This window comes from Scophthalmus maximus, chromosome 9, assembly GCF_022379125.1.
Source record: "Scophthalmus maximus strain ysfricsl-2021 chromosome 9, ASM2237912v1, whole genome shotgun sequence".
Taxonomy (NCBI): domain Eukaryota; kingdom Metazoa; phylum Chordata; class Actinopteri; order Pleuronectiformes; family Scophthalmidae; genus Scophthalmus; species Scophthalmus maximus.
In genome coordinates, this window is record NC_061523.1 from 14,254,095 (window position 1) to 14,271,807 (window position 17,713).

Here is a 17,713-nt window from a genome sequence, read left to right on the forward strand (position 1 = left end):
TTAATTTTTTTGCGGATTTCTTTGTTCGGTGATGTATTGTTTGTTGTGTATTCAGTAGATACAGGCACAATAGCACACCTGGAGCAGCCCATATAGTATGATACATATTCATATCAGGAAATCCCCTCGACTAGATGTCCACCTTAGTGATGTTCAGTAACGTATTAAACAAAATCAAGGTTAGTTTAATTGTTGAAATTCTGAGGTGTAGAAAACCCTGGGCGCATATCTATGTTTCTGGCATACACGCACACACACGCGCACACGCCCACCACGCACGTGAGAGAGATGCACATCCCAGGATGAGTCAGATGTGTCATTTTTTCCAGCTTACAAAGCATGATTCAAGATCGTTTTGGCTCAACCATCTTCCACCATAGTACTGAATCAGGGAGGCCATTTTAGTTTGTTCTGTGGCCTCATGGAAATCAGAAAATGGAAATGTTCCCATAACAGCGGAGTCCTTGAACACATGACTCACCCATCCTGCGGATCATGGTGGAAGAGGGCTGTAACTTGAGCAAATAACTCTGGCTTCACCCACAGCATCGCAGCAGTTACAACACTGCTGATGGGTAACCCTTTGATTGCTGAAGGAGTGAAGTTACAAAAGGCTTTTCACTCAGATATGAAATTATTCTGAGTAAAACACAAATAGTTTTAAGGCTTTTGAGGCAACTTTCTCGCACTCGAGTAGCAATATGGAGTCCATACGATATTCAGATCCTCATTTGTGTTTAGTAACTGCGTAGTTAAAAAGCTTAACTAAAGTAAGCCACAAGAACAATGTGCAGTCTTATGCCAACGGTAACATTTTCTCCTCCAGCCCTGCCAATTCCTCCCCATGGTCTTTATTTCTCTCATGTGTGTGTGTGTTTGTTGTGCACCAGAGGGGGATTTTTTCTTAAAAGCAGTTGTAGCCGTGAAGAGTGCTGGCGAGGGAGGAACACAGAGAGAGGCTGCATTCTTTCACCACACTAGGTCCCTGTGAGGCTGTCAGCCCCCTGTAGGAGCTTTAGGCATGGTATGCACGTGTTGAGCATATGGTGGTGTAAGACGCACATCTGGAAAAGACAGAGGTGGTCGGTGGAGGGCTTGGAACAGAGGGGTGAAGTGCTAACACTGGGGAGTCCAAGGTTAAAATAGAAAAGTCTTTTTGGGGGGTTTCCCATTTTGCGACTCTTCAAAGAGATATGTGTATCTAAACAGATTGTATTTGCAGATGTTTTGTGGGGGTCATAAGTGTGGCGGCAAAGTCCTTCAATAGATATTTTCTTCCCCTTTGGGCAGCTTTAGTGGCAAATACAAAGAGGGTGTCATTGTTGCAGGGATGTCTCCCTGTGGACAGCGACGGCACTTAGCCACCACTCATAGTCCCACCCTCAAAGTTTTATGGAGTTTTCCCTCGACTCCAGTCTGGGGCTGGGCTTCCATTCCCACAAAAATACATTAAACTTGAGCAAAAGGAATGGGGGCTGGGAAAAATGAATCCTTAGTCAGCACTCAAGGGTTACTTCACCTCGTGTGCGCTCCCGTTGCATTTGAGGTGTTGCCTAGGACATGTGAATGAAAAAAAAGAAGGAATTCAAACAAATATACATGACTCATAAAACAGGAGGATTATGAAGACTATGATAACTTTTAACAGTGGTGGAAATGCATTTCGACATCCAACCTAATATATCTTCTATAAGGCAAGTAAAGTGACCCTCCGATCTTAACCTCTGTTCCGGACTGTGGGGCGTTCCTTTTCTATCTGTGCACTTGATGGGGTCTCAGCTGCACATTTCTCTGTGGCACTAAAAACGTAGCATAGTAATTTGGTCCTGGAATGGAATGAGGGAGGTCAAAGGTGGATCTACTGAGGGAAAATAGCTGAAGAAGGCAGGGAAGGCGAAGATGATAGTAACCAAGCAGGCGTGACTATATAAGAATGCCTGCAAGTAACATCCTCAGACGACTCATTGTTTGGAGAAGTGATTGTTGCAACAATGTATTTTCTTGGCGAGTTTGCGTTGCCATGCCACAGAGGCTGCCAGTGTGAGGAAAGTGTGTGACACGAGGAGAGGAGAGGAGAGGTACGGCGGAGGGAAAACAGACAGTCCCTGCACTTTTGGTCATGAAACCCCAGAGTTGCTTGTGGATCATATTACAAGAATCAGGAGGTGGGGCATGAGGAGTGTTGTTGTCAAACTACAGCAAAACTGTGATATGCACTACCATGGCTACCGAGTGCACAAAATATTGATCATTGCGCGTCAAAAAAGTTATACAGTGTTATACAGTGAAATAATGATAATAAGATATAAGTAATAATACATCCCCTTACATTATTCTTCCACTTAATGCACAACTTTGCATTCAGCTTTATATATTTGTGAACATTATATTCAGAAGTTAGTCACAGTAGTGTCAGCTACTTTGTCGTTTGGGCGTGTTCTGAACCTTCAATCTGTAAAATGGCCCCTATCCATTATCTTCTTCGTGAAACACAAGTAGAACCGTCTCTTCTTGTAAATAGGTCAAATTGCAGGTTTAAGAGCCGAAATCAGCCGTTTGCAGAAACTTACATTGTTTCACGTCTGTTTAGGACATTAGACATTAGATTTCATTTTTGCTGTTGCTCAATGCTCGGTTAAGTAAGAGGCAGGTTAGAGCTGGATGAGCTCTCAGTGAGGCTACAGTAACGGCACCCCAACCTTGCTCGGGGAGAACTGATGCTTGTTTCATGTATTGACTTGTTGGAGTTATACATCTAACCCAGTTAAAGAGTCGGAGTGTTGGAACATTTACAGATATGACTGGAATGTGCTGCTCGGGACGGTATCTTGTTGTGTTGAAGCTCGATAGATGGGACGTTGAGCCAGAGGGTGGATGAACTCTTGCAAATAGCCCTTATCGCTCAGACTGGATCAATAGTTCAAAAACGGTGAAACAGTGAGTGATTTTCGGACACTGTAAAGACACTGATCACACCCTCAGAGACACGGCTCATCTGATATCTGTGGCATTTGTGTGTGTGTGTGTGTCAAATCTGTAGCGTTGCTTCACTGTCTGTGGGCTAATTTATCAAAAATAATTGGGCAACAGTAATGCACCTGAAGGTACGTTTTCAGTAACTGTATTATTTTAACTGCACAATGACTGCTGTGGCAAGTTCGAACCTGCGAAAGGTGTTCCCAGCGTTGGTGTGTTTAGATGAGTCTTGTGTGTGCAGACATGAAAGGGTCAGTCATGCTGCATTGGGACAACAGGAAGCAGGGCGGAGGATAATCGTTGTCGCTGAAAAAAAGAAAAAGAAATAATGAACAAATGAAAACTGTGGTTAATTATGTGGAGCAGAATACCGTACCATGTTACATTCAGCTTTGTGGCATGTGATATTTATCCATACACACACACAGGGCATTGCTATGGAAACATCCCTGCACGTACCTGCCCCCCTTGCTTATTATGTTGCTATGGCAGCCATCCCAGAATAGTCTCTCTTTTTCTTCGTCGTCCCTCCCTCCCTCCCTCGTGGTCGTGACTCACAACTTGCAGTGGAAACCACAGTTCAGTCTGTCTCTTATTCCCTTTTTTTCTCCCCCTGACAATCTTTTCTTACCAAAGGCCCAACTCGCTTCTCTGAATCATCAGTGTGTTTATTTGTGTGTGTGTGTTTGTGTGTGTGTGTGTGTTTGAGTGAGGGAGCACACGCTGTGGGGAATTCCAAAAAGGTTACCAATGATGAGTTACTATGGTGATGGCGAATATCGGGGCAGCGTGACCTGTGTGTTTTAAGATAGTGTATCTTGAGTACTGCACACTGTCATTAGCCGAGTGTGATTTCTTTGTGACTGTAATCTCTCTGTTCTGAGGAGTTGCAGCTTGTTTGCTCACAGGGCTGCAGGGGCAGCAGAGCACAACATCACATGTACGGTAACACACTGCATCCAGTGTAACAAAAAATGCAATGTGGTAATCGAGTTGAGGGTGAAGTTTTTGCCAATGTGTTGAACAGGAACGGGTTTTATTTAAGTTCTAATTATTTTGCCAAGAAGATGAAAGAAAATCCAATTATCACTGCTAATTCAATTAACTTAAAATACAATCAAATCAAGACAAGAAATTGGACAGATGATGAGGCTGCTCCTGAACTTGCACATGCAGCAAAGTCGGGAGTTGAGTTTTCCCAATTATATTTAAAGCTTCACTGGTCTCAGTGTGAGAAGATACGGGATAAAAGGAAAAGTCACATGACTAAGAATCTATGTAAAAAAAAAAGAAGAGATGACAGCTTAACATTTCAAAGTTTGTTTGAATATGTTTGGAAGCAGTTCCAGTCCACTGTTCTACTTTAAGCAGCAATGGAGGGCAGTGAGTGATAACACATTGAAAATGACCCATTGCAAGTAAACGCCGTGCATTTTAAATTGGAATTGTTTCAAACAGCTATAATCAATAATTTTATAACTTTTTTTTTTCAAATGACTATTTGTTTAATTATTTGTGAAAAATAATACTGTCCCAAGGAAATCACATCAGAGTGGAATTACGCTTTTTAAAATCTTCTTCTCTATTCTGTACTGACCCTACGTGTCTCATGTCCATTTAAAAAAAAAGAAAACACTACATAAATGACATATCTGAAAACAGTGTGACATTGTGAAAGAGGCTGCTCATGACGGACCTACAGAGAACTGTCACCTGACTGTTCAGCACTCATCAGCTTTATTAAAGGGAGTTCCTGCTTATTGTTTAACTGCAACGCAAGTGTTTGCTGTGGTTCCCTGTCAACGCCCTCACAGCATCGTCTTCCCTCAAAGCAGGCAGCTATTTCCACAGGCAGTGTAATCTATATTTCATGGAGTTGTATTACTGAAAAAAACTATGACATACTATACTATTTTCGGTAGATTAGTAAGTAGGTCATATAATGAGTAAGTTACAGCAAAGCTGTAAAATAAATACAGTGCGCTAAAAGGTTCAATATTTACCCCTGGGATCTTGTGACGTAGCTACAAGAACAACGTAGCATTCATTCTCTACCTTTCCTCAAATCATGAATGGAATCCTTGTCGCAACAAATTCCACCGCTGATTATGAAGACAATATATTTATTAGTAAATGAATATATCTATATATTTATTTGAATAACAATTTCAGATGTTAATGAATAAGGTACAAGTGAGTTGTTATATTTGCATTTCTTAGATTATACTGGGAGAAATGCAGGTTAGTCTTTTTCAAACAGAAATGATATACCTCTTCTTTTGTTTTGTTTTCTTTTGTGTTGTTTTCTCAGTCATATTTTATTACAGTGCATGACATCATATGTGGGACATTGCATTTGATGACATCAAAATTCAGGTCAATGATGCCACTAAAATACAATGTAAATCTAGAGGGATATAATAACAATCAGCAGATTTTTTATTTGAGTAACATTTTTAACTCAACACTGCACATAAGAAATATCAGTCAAGGACTACAGAAATGATGATGATGATTATTATTATTATCACTATTACTATTATTGCTGGTCCCACCCCCTTTTAACAACCTCGCCCCTGCAGATCCACTACTGTTGTGGTTTGTTGTTCTTTTTTTCTTCCTGTATTTACTGAAGTCCAGTTCTTTTTAAGTAAACAGTAACAAGAACAAAAGACAATATCAAAGATGAAAAAAACAGAGGAGAATGTATTTTGTATTGATGAACTGGAAATAGTGGTGGGAACATAAGATAGGTCAGTATCAGTGCTGCTTAATGTTTCATTTTTTTTTTTAAGTCATCTTCAACAACAGTGCATATTTTATTTATGTAGAGCACAGAAGCTGATTTTGCAGCAAATTTCCTTTGAGCTTCGTCGACACTGGCAATGATTGTTTGACAATGCCTGTCTCATTGTGTCTTCAGCATTTGCTGGTGAAACACTTGTTGCAAATGCTGACAATGTTGCATTGTGTGGAGAAAAAAAAGATCTAATGAAGTTTGTATACAAAGAACTCTTCTATTTGCACAAATCTGGTTTGTGTAGTAAAGTGCTTGCCTTTAACAATGATCCTCCCAAAAGCAAACTGGACTGGACAGACATTTGAGTCTACCAACATTCTCAAGTAGCCACAAATGCAGCAAATGAGATCAGTTAAATTGAAAGCGGGGACTTTAAAAAGGTTCGCTGTTAATGTAAATAGCTATTTATTTGAGATGTCTCAATACTTATTTACTACCTCTCATTTCAAAAGAGCAGCAAACACTTACTTTATCAAGTGTGTTTTGGACTAAAATCCTTCTATTGTATTGCATGTTCTCACACACGTTCTTGATGACTAATACAGACAGGCCATTTGCCAAGAACACTGCTCCCATTGTCTGAATTGAGGAAAGAATTTTAGTTTTTAACTGTGACATTTTGCAAATATGATACAAGAACTGTGTCTGTCGTGCCCACGTCCTAATATCAACCAGCTATTTTCAAAATGATATAGCAAATTCTGTTTCGGTTAAAAACTCCCTATCTCTCCATCTCTATCTGCTCAGATAATCCTTTGTGTCTGATTAAATTGGTGTTACATAATCAAATGTTCAGCTCCCACCCATCTGGCTCTCGTGTGTATGGGCAAAGCCAAATAGTTGCTCAAGAAAATTTGAAAGAATTAAAATAATAATTAGATCCAGGTGTGAATCGTATCACAAAGTTAAGAGTTTTGCTCAGACCAGTGCCACGGGACTTATCCTGCAGGAGACAGTAATCATACACACAGGCACACACATACACACTGAGCCATCCATCCCCGTCTAAGCCCCTGATTTTCCTCTCCTGTACAGTCTGAGCTTCCCTGTTTTCATTGTAGTCATTGGCCGTGACTCATTGCACGTCTGAGCCAAACTATTTGCGTTAGTTCACACTGGCTGACACACCTAGGACCAGGAAGCACACCCATTCCCACATATCCTTGTATTCAACCCGAGCGATCTGCCACAGAGCAGCGACAGGCAGAGAGGTTCGAGTTTGTAAAAACGTGCACTGGATGTGCAAAATATTTGCGGCACCGCACTCATGTTACCTCTCATAGCCCATTGCACAATCCACATTTCGGTCGTCTCAAAGCTCATTCTCTTACTCGTCTACCTCCAACTCCTGCTGCTGATTTATTTAGGCGGAGAAAGCTCAACGGCCTGCAACTTAAGACAATATGTGCAGTTAGGCAACACAAGCAAACAAGTTTGTCTTTTCGATTCAATTCAATTTTATTTGTATAGCGCCAGATCACAACATACATTATCTCAAAGGCACTTTACACAGTGAGGTTGAGACGTGACACTATTAGAGAGAAACCCAACAGTTCCCACAATTTTCTTTTTGGTTTTGTTGTGAGTATTTGCAGCGCATTCATGTATGTGGTTGTTTTCTATGTGTATTGTTGCAGTGGATTGAGCTCTATTGGTCACAGTAGTTCATCAATTCCTCAAGGTGATGAAGGTTGTTTAATCTCGTCCGACTTCATCAGTTTAAGAATGAGTGAGAGTGACAGAGAAAGTGCAAAAAAATAGTTTTCTACTGAGCAGTAAAAAATACAAAACCCCACAGCATGGCAAGTGTTTACTGTGGGGCTGTTATGTGACCATAAAAATTAGAAACCGGCAGAAAAGTTGTTGAGCAGCACACATTCGCGACAGGAGTCCTGCTGTTTACACACGCACACTTCACAGGAGTTGTCTGCCTGGAAGCAGCAATTGCTCTGAGCTGAAACTGTTCTTCAAAGGCAACAACAGCCACACCTCAATTTCAAAAAGTCAAACATGCATGGAGCTGAGAAAACATGTGGAGTAGTAGGTTTCTTTTTGTTTGGAGGATAATAATCCTTCTTTTTTTGGCCATTTCATCAATGCATTTCCATAGATAACTCTTTAAATCCTGTGGTACAGTACTGGAGGCGAGTAATGGCAAAATAAGGACAATAAAAAGAAGAGGGGTCACTGACCTTAACATTTGTTTGCTTAAAACCCGAAAGAGTATATACCTGACTTCTTACACATTTCTTTAGGAATCCTGCTTATCTTACACATGGTTGGAATTACTCCGTCACCGTGCACACAACTACAAAAAATTGCACAAACACACACACACACACACACACACACACACACACACACACACACACACACACACACACACACTTCTCACTGTGGGAGAGTGACACCCTTTTGTGAGAGACAACTGAATCAAGGCTCTGTACCATGGTGGTGTAACGTGGTAATATTTCAATGTGCGTGTGCTCACATGTACATGCACATGGCGTGTGTGCCACTCCCTGTTCGTTCCCCACAAAGCCACACTGTGACTTCCTCTGTTTTTCTCTGCTCCTCGCATATTGTTTTCTGTTTCACCTCGCGGATCATTTGGGTGTGACTTGTGGACAGGGAGGATTGGGGAGCTTCAAGGACACTGAACTTCGAGAGGAGAGGTGAACAAGCACACACATATAGGTCATAGTAACACACAAGTACATGCACATGCCACCCATGTCCCACGTGACACTACATATGCAATTTGTATGCACACAAGGAAATCAGAGTGGCCCACATGGGAGGTGTGTGTGTGTGGGCCACACATAAATGATGGAAATAGTGGATTTAACATTTAAAGTAATAGATTGGCTGTTATAAAATGTCAGATATGATACATTGAAAATGTCATTCCTAAATGTTGAAATATATTAATTGTTTAAACATGTTAGGACATGATGAATTGGAAGATTCAGATTCAGAATGCTCGATTAAGCCCAAAGGGACAATTCATTTTTACAGTCTATCCCATCCAAGGCGGTTAATGGAACAGTAGTTGAAAGCTAGTAATTTAAAATTGGTGGATAGTTGAAATACAAAGCTAAAAGACCCGACTAAGTGATTAAAAAGATTTAAAAATGTATTAATTGGCTGAAATTTTTACTTTCTGCTTCTCCGGGTAAATGAAAACTTAGCAACCTAAACATTGAGAGTTCCACTGTGTGATAAACCTATAGGAACAATCTGCACTCTTATATTAACACTCTTAAATCAATTCAAATGAACACATTTGGAACTCAGCGGATGGTGTGGATGAGGAGGTGTTCATTGGCAGGACCGTGTGGGATCATCAGACACCTTTAATATTGTTTTACTTTCTAAACTCATGTTTTATCAGACATTTTCCTCTATAAGCCTGTAAGGTCTCATCTGCAGACCCAATATTAACTGAAATCCCAGGCTGAATAGGCCTGAGGCACCACCGAGTATAACACTGTGTCAGTGGTGTCATCACTTTTACTTCTCTAACACACTGAAACAAAAGTACAAATTCAACTTCGCCATTGATATTCAGAGTCAGATATGATATACTCTGTTTGCTTTTGCCGATCCTGCTGTAGAGCTTGTAGACTATATCTGAAACTAAAATGTGATCCACAATAATGTTGTACAAAAAAATGAAACATTATTTAGTGCACCATGTCTGTAAAGTGAAATACTTAAAAACAAAACCAGAAATAATCTATAGAAATGATAATGATAAGAGTTTTGCTCAAAAAATCTTTAAAAAAACTGTGATGGCAAAATAACATAGAATGTAAAGCATGATTATTTAATGAAATACATGCAGCTATTGTAATTCAGTAAGCTTGGTTCATGGTGGGCATTTTTAAACGGAACAAAACAAAGACAAAGACAGAATCCTGTCTTGTAAATAGACATTTTACCCTTTGTACATAAGTAAAGGATTCATTCCTGAGTCATTCTGCTAATGATAACTTTGTGTTAGTCTGTGCAGTAATTGAAATGCAGTAATAACATGTTTATGTCATTGTCTATCATATGATACCCATTTTGTGGTGTGTTACCCTGTTTACTTCATTGTTATTCTGAAATGTGAAGCAAAAACTGATAAAAAACTATTTTGAAATCTTTAATTTGGTTTAAATATATCACGGAATGACAAAGGGATCAGAAAAAAAGATACAGTGGATTGTGACGGTTTGAACGGCCTTGCATAGATGTATACGCCTTAATGCAATGAAGTTTTGCCTTGAATGATCTCAAAACACTCAAAATGTTATTTAGATTTAGTTATACTAAAATGGTGAAGCAAATATTTCCAAAGCCAATTTAAAAAATTCACATTAGGATCAATTATTTTTTGCTGAAATAATATGTGACTCATATTGTGTCAGCCACTGCTCACTTCGACGGTTTAAATACTTTTGTTAATGCAGTTTCAAAAGTACTGACTGCTGTTTAATTCTTGGTGATACACGTAGTTACTTAAACAAATTCAATGTTGGTGTTGTATTATGGATTTATTATTTCTTTCCTTTTCTGAAGCAGAAGTTTCTTTTCCTGTTACATGTCATCCGAGCCCTGGATGTGAAGCAGTGGGTAGTCCCATGGCTGCTGAGGACCACTCCCTCGCACTGGTTCCCTCCCATGCATTCCCCTCCCTCTGCAAAACAGGAGACCTACCCAGCTCCCCGTCCAACCACTCTGCTCAGCCCAGTGGATCAGCCACACAGGAAAAAAAGAAAGAAGTTAAAATCAACTCACATTTAGAGGAGGGAGGGAGAGAAGGGGGAGAAAACGCCCTGGAAACTTGGTTGGTCGAGAAATAGGAAAGGAGTCACAGAAGCCTAACATACTGCAAAGCTGTGACTGGAAGAAGTGCATTTGGGCTGGGGAGAAGGAGAGGGGACACGTTTTCCAGGATGCTCGAGCTCGTGTGAGGCTTCGTGGGCGCAAAGACTGCGCACAGGTAAAGATGCACCTTTTTTTGACCTCAGATTGAAGGGAATGTTTTCCCAAACTGCATTTCTGAACTTTGTTTCCCATTATGTTTTGGTTGAATTTCATTTTCAATAAGTTCACCAAAGTTTAAAGAACTAAGAAAGCATCAGAGTTGTGGGTTTAACACTACAGTTCTATTCTGATGAGCATTTGGGGTGAGACTGTGCATCATTGACAAGGTTACACTGTTTCTGTCCTACATTATGACTGGTTTATCTCCTCTGTCGTCATTGGTTTTCCCATAGGGAAGTTTTGGCGTGGTGTTCAATTGTATGGAGAGAAAAACGAGTATAATTGCAGAAGAGTTTTTCTTTGATGTCGTAGCGAGGCAGTATTTTTATCCTGACATCATAATAACTTTTCTAAGAGAGTGCAGCACATGAGCAGTGGGTGTGTACCCACAGCCACCACATGAATGCAGAAGACTTGACTGGAGTTGCGCACTTTCCTTTTTCTTTAACTGCACATAAAAGTTGTTAACCAAGGTCCCTACAACTGTGGAACCCTCTGTTCTGGAGAGATTATAAAGGATCTTCATATGACTTTGGTCCCTTTTAGATGAGGACAAATAACATAACTATATTTCTGTAGTAATTTGATTATTCTGGTTGGTTGATGGATTGATCAACATGGTTGTACCTTACATATACACAATTCCCGTAAAAAAGTTTGCTTTTATCCCATTCACTAGATGAAGGTCGAATAGAAGAAGCACTGATATAAGAGGTAGATTGAATGATTTGATACTAGTGAGCGGGTGTTTCTCTTTATCTGTCCAATTTCCTCTATAGACTTGGAAGTTTAAAATGTAAAGGTATACTTCCCTGTGAGAGCCTGCAGCAACAACCTTGGGTGTGGATTCCTCTCCTTCACCTCACTCCGCCCCCACCCTTTTTCTCCCTCCCTTCTTGCTTCGCTGTCTCCTCGGAGAGGCACACCCTTTACAGCAAAGGAGAAAAAAAAAACCTTACATGCAGCAGACGCTCGTCACAGTGGGTCCCTCCAAGCACATCCTAGAGGCTTCCAGCAAAATGAAAAGCATTAATCATAACTTTTTCTCTACCTGTCCACTTGGCCGTAGGGCGCTGGATAATTTTCAGTTCTCATACTTAGGTTTTTTTTAATGTTGTCTGCTTTTGTGGATTATTCAGCTCAAGGTTCTTGATAAGATATCCGTTTTCCCCTCCTTTCCAGCTTGTGATTCATGAGAGAAAGTTAAAAACTATCACTGCTGCTTTGCACTGAGGCATGTATATAGTTTTTTGACTTTTTAAATTGTTTGGCAGAGAAGAGATTTTTCTCTCTGTTGTTTTCCTTGGTTCTTTTGGTGTGCGCAAGGGAAGAGTGTGGGGAGAAGAGGAGAAAGAGGGAGGAAGACAGGGAAATAGCCAGGGAGTGAGTTAGCGAGGGGGGATGGGTGGGGTGGGGGCGAGGAGGGGAGTAATGGAATGTAGTGGTTTGGAAAGACAAGCTAATTGAAACCAGGCTTGAGGCATAGAGGGGGACCAGACTTCACACATTTATAGAAAGAAAGACACGCATTTTTATAAATCTTTAAGTTCAGAGATATATTTTTTCTTCTGCGAAACGTATATTCAAAGCATAAACTGAATCTTTCCAGGTGTGGCTCTGACTTGAATCATCACAGTCAGGTCTGCATTTCACGTGACGTATTTGCTCAAGCCCAGAACAAAAAAGCTGATGAAAATTCACACCAAGACATAATCCATTGTTGAATCTCACTTGAAAGTCAAATTCGTTTGTGTGCAGTTGCCTGTCCTCCCCTTCTCCCTACGGCCACACCCAAGAGTGATGTTAGTGGATTGTTGTCGAGAGAGCTGGTTTTTGCTCCGCTCTGCAAAGGCTTTTCTACAACGCACACTGAACTCATGTTGAGTGTCCCATAGCTGTAAATGTCTGGCATTTCTCAAATTGCCCTTGTCAAGGTGATTGATTGTGACAGACTGCTTGAATGGCAAATGGGTGACATGGGGCTAAAAGGTCTTTGGGTAGTAGGTTGTCATTTAAGTTATAATATGTTCAGTGATTCAAGCATTCATGCCTTACTTGGTAATAATATGGCAGGAAGAACTGAATAACACATGTTACCAGAGGTGGAGAGTGGATAAATGCAGAACCCGCATTTTGTGCATGAAGACTTTCAGAACTGGTTCCTGACTGCGCGCAGCTTAAATGCTTGTCTGTTATGTGGGCCTTTTCTTGGCCCGAGGTGAATACTGTTTTTTCTTCTTCTTACATGTGCACTGTCTATCACTACATGCTCTGACCTACATGAATGCAAGACAATTGGAATTAAAAAAAAACATCACCGTTTGAAGAAGATTAATTTATAAAAATCTTGCCGATATCTCTGCATGACATCCCACTCATGTTTTTGTTTTTTTTGCACTTGCCAGCCATGTGACAAAAAGCATCTTGACTTTCTCAAAGAGAAGGACATGCCTCATGACTGTTTGGCGCCTTAGTTCGACTGTGTCAAAATATTTATCACATCATTCCAACAGAGCCACTTGGTATTCTTGCCCTGTTGGCCAGCAACACAGATGAGAGGAGCAGTGTTACTCAGCCGTGCCAGTGTGAAACGGAAGAAACTGGTCTCGAGCACACTTCCTCTCCCATTTCCTCATGGGCTTGTTGAGTGGTTGGTTGGTAGGAGGGACAACATGGAGAGGCAAAGAGAGGTGGACATAGTGAATAAACTGAAAGAAGGGAGGGTGATATTTGCTCACACTTGGCATTTGTTGAGAAGCAAGTCTTTGCTCTCGGACATCCTTACGTTCCAGTGGACTCACTGAAGTCCCACCCTAGAGATTGGTTAAATAAAACAACTGCAAACTTATAGCTACACAACACTACTTGTGAGGGAAATTAAATTTTCTTCCAGCTGCAAATAAACCTCTAACTGTAGTTTGTGAGTGTTTCTCAGCAGTCCACCCAGCAGCCACTCCCTTTTCATCCCTCCACTGCTGGTTTGGAATGTTTCAGCGTGTCCTCGGTGTTGCTCTATGGAACGCCTATCATAAGCATCAGCTGCCTTGTTGTTGGAAATAGTGATTTGAGAGGTACGATGAGACAGTCACACATAGTAACCCTGTAAGTCATATCCATGCATATGCATACAGTTCTGACATTATTGTAGCTTCATGCTTGGTGGGACTTTGGCAAGCGAGGCATTTAAAAGGGGGGTGAATCACTTCTCTGATAAGCCTGTAACTTTCACCACCGCTCAGCAAAACATCTGTGCTACAAAACAATCCCAAAACAATACGTCTTACATAACAGTTGCCGTACCGAGCTGCCTTTCATCCGCCCACTAACTGTCTGACCTGCACCCCAACCCCCAGAAACACTATTATGTTGCCCCACACATGGAATGACATGCAGCATCTGTTACAACGATTCACATTGGAATGAGGCGCCCAAAATGTCAGGGCATCAGGACATGGAATGTAAATTTAGAAATACTGCTTTGTTTAGGCTTTCTCTATCTGGCACAAGATACTCAAGGACTGCAGTCCTCAGAATCAAACACTTGCTCTAAACAACTCTACACTGCTCTGGTGTGGTCTCTTGAATACATATACTAAGGCAATGCATTTACTTCAAGTTCTACAGCTAAGGTAGTATTTTGCCTATATATACATTCTTCTGCTATGGTATCCATCCAACCCTCCTCTTAACCTTCTTGCCTCCTGCTCCATGAATGGACTTGCATTTGTGTTTGTTCAAACAGCAGCTGTGGAAGACTGAAACAATTCCTCACCAAATTGCCAAACTAAATTTAGTTGAAGTTACACGGCATGGCCTATATAAGGTTGTTTTGGATGTCTAAGTACTTCAAATGATATCTTAAGTATATGGCAGAACTGTATAAAAGTCAGTCTCCTCTTTCACTTTCTCTGTTCCTCTAGTGTAGTTGTGTCATGTATGTCGTCCTCTCAGTTACTCTGTATGCCTCTGAGCAGAAGAAACATGGCTGTGCTTTTCTTACAACTTAAATTTTTTAGTTTTGGTTGCACAATGGTTTTGGCTCTGAAACTGGCCGTACGAAACCAATTCAGGATCACTCCTCAGTTCAGAACTTACAGCTAGTGTCAAAATGTAATGTTTCATTTTTGCAAAAAAAGAAGTTCAATTGTTATTACTATAGTGTCTCTGAGGGATTTCCAGGTGCACCACAGCAACAGGTTACGATTTTGCTAAAGTTCTTAGAAGATTAGTGCGGAGGAAAAAATGGAAAAAACCCTGGGAGAGGAAACACAAATTGAGATCCTCCCTCATTGGATGTCAAGGGGCGTAACAGAGAACAATAAGTAATGATATGTGCCATGAGTTATGTGACACGTACCACCTAGTACAGTATACAGACTTTCTGCTACCACCCTTTTGTGAACTTGAAACTCGAAAAATAATTTACTAGGAAATCAAGCTATAGTCAAGATGTACTCTCAACACAAATCCTGGTCTTGTTTTTGATCTCATTAAAGCAAAATAAAGTGTTTCCAGGGTTTTCATTAGTTTTTTTTCATTCGGTGCATGACTCCTGCCAAAATCACAATTGTTTAATCAGCACCAGGCCAAGTTGGCGTCAGTTGGCAGGCTTTGGTCTTCTGCAGGACTTGTGGTTTGGTTTAGGCCTATGAGGACTGTGGAGTGCAGCAAAGAGCCATTTATTTTGACGCGCATTCCTTTTATATGCGTCACACATGCATGTCCTATCTGCTCTTTGGAGAAAAGTGAACCTATCCCAGGGTCTGTTGTGTCTCTTTTTGTATTTGTTGTACTTGCTGCGTCAAACTACTGTGCAGAGCGGGGAACAGGACTGATTTGGTCAATGCCTCTCTCTCTCCCATTCCCTCCCACCTTTTTATTTGCTCATAATCAAATCTTATCACTCTTGTGCCCGATTCACTTACAACTGAGCTTTAATCATTGTCACACTGCTCCTATTTTCTCCTCACCAAACTGATTGGATTTGGCAATCAACCAGATGAGTTGACTACAACCTCTTTGATAATTTTCCAGTGTGCTATGAACTTCTTAAGTACAAGCTAAGATATGTTTGTGCCTAAAATGCAAAGACGAAATAAGTCCTGGGGTGGTCTGGAAAGAGATAGTAAAGAGGTGTCCAATTTGTTTGTTGCATCAACCAATTGCCAAGGTGGAGCGAGCCGAGTGATGAAAATGGGATCCATTCAACCAATCATCTCAGCGTTTATTTGAGAGAGTATGTTTCAGGGTGCCTGTCTGACTGAATGTGGTGTTCTTGTTTATTTGAGCAGAACCTGGAGTTGGGGGTTGTGGTGGACTGACTGCAGGGGAGGTGGGCACTCAGGCAGGGTGCGGGGTGGGCAGCATAGAATGAATCTGGAGTCAGAGAGAAAGAGGACATTTCTTTGGAGTTAGTCACTGTGGGGAGAGGCTGGGCTCCCTTCCAGCTGGCCTGACGGCTCTATCAAGGAATGTGTGTGACTGGAGGCCTGGGTGGGGCTGTGCACTGAGCTGCTCGCTCTGTAAGAGGCAAAGCGGTGTGATCTGCCTCGTGGACTGTGGCGTGGTATTCCTACTCTTCACAGTGACATGTGCTTTTATTTCCTTTACCCACTGATGGTGACCACGTTTTACCTTACTGTGCTTACCTATGTGTGTGTTTATGTATGTGGTCTCACCAAAGTATTGTGTACAAAAGGTGTGGCTACCTAGTTCTTATCTTTTCAGTATGTTAACTAAGATATGGCCATTGCAAAAAACAAACCAAAACATCTAGTTGCATCAGTCAATACTTATCTGGACGTTGTACAAATTGAAAAAAACAAGTAATATGTCTCTTTTGCAATGATGTCATAAACCCTTTATCTAATTTTGCTTGGGGCAGATATAGGCCATTTCTAACTCATGTCTAACCATTACCTTTGATAACTGTCCTTCAGTCGGCCCTGTACCTGAATGACTCCCCGACACGTTAGTCTGATGAATGTGTCTCTGTAACTAGAGTATGTGCTAGAGAGTGTACACAGCTGCTGTAGCACAAGTCTCTCTACACAAACATAATGACACCCACATATAGCTGGCATTTATCTCAACTATGTCTTAGCCATTTCGGTCGAGAACCAGTTCAAAAAGGCAGTCAACAACAATTCTTTCTCGGGCAAAACTCTGGAGCAGTTTTCAAGCTTTGCACCTATTGCTGCTTTTTAAGGGTTTACTCACTTTCTCCCTATGACATCAAGTGTTAAAGCTCAACTGTTTAGAAATGGTTTCAGTGTCGTACAAAACACAGTTATTTGGCATAAATGTCCACCGTAATGAGGACTTTAGTTTATTGAACATGGGGAGCGGGGGTAATGATGGGGTTGGAGAGCCTGTCTGAGAAGAATTTTTCTGAGGGACATGTTTCCACCAGTAGATGCCTGTCTGTACACACATCAAGTCTGGTTCTGTTTGTCCTGACTGACAAAGAGAAGGCTTTGTTTCACAATATGCTGATGGGTTGAAGCAATAATCCTCACAAGACTTGGAAGATTTGGGGCTGGTTAAAGTCGGTAAAAGTATGACTTGGCATGCTGAATGAAACTCTGATGCAGATGATGAATACAGTCACAATTGTTGTTGCAACTGTATTCATTATCTGCATTTAAAGTGTTATTGCTATATTGACTTTCATGGCTGCACATTTGTTGTTATGTATGTGTACCTCACATCTTGGCAAGGAAGTTTTGTCTCATAGCTGGGCAAGAGAAGTAGAGCAGAGGAATTCACTAACATATTTTGGAAAGAATTCCTTTAAGAATTCCTCTACACCTAGATTTGCTGAACAGGATCCTGGAATGACAGTGTGCTAGTGTTTCCACCTACCTCCTCCCCATAGAAGCACCTGAATTTATTTACCTAAAG

General features: G+C 41.0%; 1 protein-coding gene across 11 annotated transcripts in view; it reads left to right on the plus strand.

Annotated features, from left to right (window-relative positions):
* The first annotated feature begins 10,513 nt into the window (after positions 1–10,513).
* The window catches only part of ahnak (AHNAK nucleoprotein), a 33,361-nt gene continuing 26,161 nt past the window's right edge, over positions 10,514–17,713 (plus strand). For 6 of the 11 annotated variants that reach the window (XM_047334673.1, XM_047334671.1, XM_047334676.1 and 3 more), the window contains exon 1: positions 10,515–10,766. The gene's annotated coding sequence lies outside the window, so the exon portion shown is untranslated. Of the gene's footprint in view, positions 10,767–17,713 lie in introns of all 11 variants that reach the window. The other 5 variants (XM_047334679.1, XM_047334674.1, XM_047334678.1 and 2 more) reach the window with 1 other exon arrangement.